This window comes from Schistocerca americana, chromosome 8 (assembly GCF_021461395.2).
Source record: "Schistocerca americana isolate TAMUIC-IGC-003095 chromosome 8, iqSchAmer2.1, whole genome shotgun sequence".
Classification (NCBI taxonomy): domain Eukaryota; kingdom Metazoa; phylum Arthropoda; class Insecta; order Orthoptera; family Acrididae; genus Schistocerca; species Schistocerca americana.
This window is the reverse complement of record NC_060126.1, coordinates 101,542,245-101,546,593: the sequence shown is the minus strand read 5'-3', so window position 1 is coordinate 101,546,593 and position 4,349 is coordinate 101,542,245.

The following is a 4,349-nucleotide window of genomic DNA, read 5'->3' as shown; positions in this document are numbered from 1 at the left end:
TGCGCCACATTCTTAGCAGCAACAGTGCCGGTGCATTTATTCCACTGTCAAAGGGCCGGCCGAAGTGGCCGTGCGGTTAAAGGCGCTGCAGTCTGGGACCGCAAGACCGCTACGGTCGCAGGTTCGAATCCTGCCTCGGGCATGGATGTTTGTGATGTCCTTAGGTTAGTTAGGTTTAACTAGTTCTAAGTTCTAGGGGACTAATGACCTCAGCAGTTGAGTCCCATAGTGCTCAGAGCCATTTGAACCATTTTGAACTGTCAAAGGTGTCGGAATGATTTTCGGTCGTAACTTTCGATTTACCTCAAATTGATACATTTATCCGTCTCCATCTTCCTTGAAAGTTTTTAACGTCATCACGGACTCACTCTGTCTATACATACATTTACAGACGCCGGCACCTTTACCTTTGACGCTCTGTAGCGTCATTGGATGACCTTTCCGGACATGGGTTCCTCCGTAAAATTTTGTCTACCAAATCCCCTTGACAACCTCTGAGTGCCATTTCCCGATGATGTGGATCGATCAAGCGAAAAATGTATTTTTTATATTGGTTTTTGCTTTGGAGGAATTTGTGTTATTTTTCGATTCTGTCCATCTTTGAGTTGTGTCTGGTATCGTTATCTTCGTCTGGACTATATAGGTCGAGTGAAAAATTCAGATCCAATTTTGTGTATTCTGTACATTTTCGTTTCATTTATTCTAGAGGAATCCGCGTGTGTGATGTTTCGATTTTTTGGTTGCTTTTGAATGATCTTAGCTTTATTAACTTTTTTAGTTGTCCCCGCCCAAAACCCCATCATTTACACGGCTATCCCGCTGATTTCATTTTATTAGCTAACTGAAATACTTCGCCGGTTTTTTACGTTTGTTTTCGACCGTGACGGTCTGTCTTGCAGTCGCCATTTTGAAGAATGTATTATGTAATCGGCCTGTTATTAAATGTTATGCGAGACTGTCTTTGTAATGCACGTAAACAGACGGATGGAATCAGGTCTTGCTCTACTCCCAATATTTTTCGAAGAACGGGCAAGATACAAAAGTTGTCAGTTTTGATATAACTCAGTAAGTTCGAAAATGTTTCATGGCCTAACAACTAAAATTGACTGGAAGTACACAAAAATTATTATGTCTCAAAAGATTCATAGTTGTCAACATAGTATTTTTAAAGTACGGTATATCAGTTCGTTATCTAAATGGCAAACACATTTCAGAACTAGGTAAACACGTAAAGTACATGTTTCCGTATTATTAATATGAATACGGATGCTTTGTATTTGATTAAACTGTCTTAAATTACGATCTCATGTAATTAAATCCTGGGTATCTCGTAATATTGAATCCCCTAATGATTTCCGAAATGGAATGTCCCATGCGTCTATCTCCACCTATTATTCCGCGTTTAAAGTCTGTTAATTCGCGTCGTGTGGCCATAATCACATTGTAAACTGTTTACACATGAGTCACCTGAGTACAAATGGCAGGTCCGGCAGTGCGCTGTCCTTCTATAGCTTTCGCACGTGACACTAGCGCTTTCTCTGTATGTGCGTAGCCCTGTCCCACTACTTTTGTCGCTTCAGTGTAATGTTCCTACTTAGATGCTGAAGCATATTTTTACATCTGTGGTTTTGAATAGCCTTCCTACTTTGTGACACAGCGTACGGCCACAAGCAAGAAGACTTTTTTATCATTCCACAGCTTACTACCGGACCTTTGCTACTGATGCGTTTTTGATACTACTACTAACTTAGCTAGCCATGGCCGCTTACGCCCTACCGTATGCAAGGCCATTGGTAATTCTCTATGTCGACGTAGAACTGTTTAGACGATTCCCGAAGGTCGCTCATCAGCTATCGACACTAGCGGCTGTACAACACTCACCAGTAGATTGTATACTAACAGTGACACGACCACTGATCCACACCCCATCTCGATGATGGTTACCACTCGTGAAACTGAAGGCGCCGTGCGGGGTAGCCATGCGGACTAATGCGCCTAGCCCCCCCCCCCCCCCCCCCCCCCCCCGGATCGAGCGGCTACCGCCGTCGGAGGTTCGAGTCCTCCCTCGGGCAAGGGTGTGGTGTGTGTGTGTGTGTGTGTGTGTGTGTGTGTGTGTGTGTGTGTGTGTTGTCCTTAGCGTATGTTAGTTTAAGTTAGATTAAGTTTTGTGTAAAGCTAGGGACCGATGACCTTAGCAGTTTAGTCCCATAGGAAGTTACACAAATTTCCAAAAACTGAAGGCAGTGAAGCAAGATTTTTCTTTTATGCTCGCCCAAGAGATCCGTCATTCGTCAAACAGCAGCTGGGTCTCGCCTCTCCATGGCGTTACCAAGAGGACCTATAGATGGCACCCATACGGTGATTACGGACGCTTAACGCAAAAACAATTCCTGATCGGTATCCTGTCTTGCACGATAAAGATTTCTCTTTCAGTATACCCGACAAACACGTCTTCTCAACAACAGACTGGGACACATTTTGTACCATTCATCCATTTCTACAGAAGACTTACTAAGACTGCTCGCTGTCTGTACTCCATTCGATGTGTTCGAGTTCATTGGGATATCTTTCGGATTATGCAGTGCTGCGCAAAACTTTCAGTGCTCCATAGCGAACTCACAAGTGATCTCGACTTCTGCTACGACTACAGACTGCCTTCCCCCCCCCCCCCCCCCCCCAAAAAAAAAAAGAAAAAAAAACACCGACGAGCTTTAGGGACAGGTTTCTTACACAAAAATAAGAAAAAAAGTCCAGTAAACATGGGCCCTAAAATTCACACCTTAAAAGCTATGAGCACTTGTTCAGTAGCCGGCCGAGGTGGCCGTGCGGTCCTAGGCGCTGCAGTCTGGAACCGCGTGACCGCTACGGTCGCAGGTTCGAATCCTGCCTCGGGCATGGTTGCGTGTGATGTCCTTAGGTTAGTTAGGTTTAACTAGTTCTGAGTTCTAGGGGACTAATGACCTCAGCCCCCCGCCCCCCCCCCCCCCCCCCCCATGAACCATGGACCTTGCCGTTGGTGGGGAGGCTTGCGTGCCTCAGCGATACAGATAGCCGTACCGTGGGAACAACCACAACGGAGGGGTATCTGTTGAGAGGCCAGACAAACGTGTGGTTCCTGAAGAGGGGCAGCAGCCTTTTCAGTAGTTCCGCGGTCAACAGTCTGGATGATTGACTGATCTGGCCTTGTAACAATAACCAAAACGGCCTTGCTGTGCTGGTACTGCGAACGGCTGAAAGCAAGGGGAAACTACAGCCGTAATTTCTCCCGAGGGCATGCAGCTTTACTGTATGATTAAATGATGATGGCGTCCTCTTGGGTAAAATATTCCGGAGGTAAAATAGTCCCCCATTCGGATCTCCGGGCGGGGACTACTCAAGCGGATGTCGTTGTCAGGAGAAAGAAAACTGGCGTTCTACGGATCAGAGCGTGGAATGTCAGGTCCCTTAATAGTGCAGGTAGGTTAGCAAATTTAAAAAGGGAAATGGATAGGTTAAAGTTAGATATAGTGGGAATTAGTGAAGTTCGGTGGCAGGAGGAACAAGACTTCTGGTCAGGTGAATACAGGGTTATAAACACAAAGTCCAATAGGGGTAATGCAGGAGTAGGTTTAATAATGAATAGGAAAATAGGAACGCGGGTAAGCTACTACAAACAGCTTAGTGAACGCATTATTGTGGCCAAGATATATACGAAGCCCACACCTACTACAGTAGTACAAGTTTATATGCCAACTAGCTCTGCAGATGACGAAGAAATTGAAGAAATGTATGATGAAATAAAAGAAATTATTCAGATAGTGAAGTGAGACGAAAATTTAATAGTCATGGGTGACTGGAATTCGAGTGTAGGAAAAGGGAGAGAAGGAAACGTAGTAGGTGAATATGGATTGGGGCTAAGAAATGAAAGAGGAAGCTGCCTGGTAGAATTTTGCACAGAGCACAACTTAATCATAGCTAACACTTGGTTTAAGAATCATGATAGAAGGTTGTATACATGGAAGAACCCTGGAGATACTAAAAGGTATCAGATAGATTATATAATGGTAAGACAGAGATTTAGGAACCAGGTTTTAAATTGTAAGACATTTCCAGGGGCAGATGCGGACTCTGACCACAATCTATTGGTTATGACCTACAGATTAAAACTGAAGAAACTGCAAAAAGGTGGGAATTTAAGGAGATGGGACCTGGATAAACTGAAAGAACCAGAGGTTGTACAGAGTTTCAGGGAGAGCATAAGGGAACAATTGACAGGAATGGGGGAAAGAAATACAGTAGAAGAAGAATGGGTAGCTTTGAGGGATGAAGTAGTGAAGGCAGCAGAGGATCAAGTAGGTAAAAAGACGAGG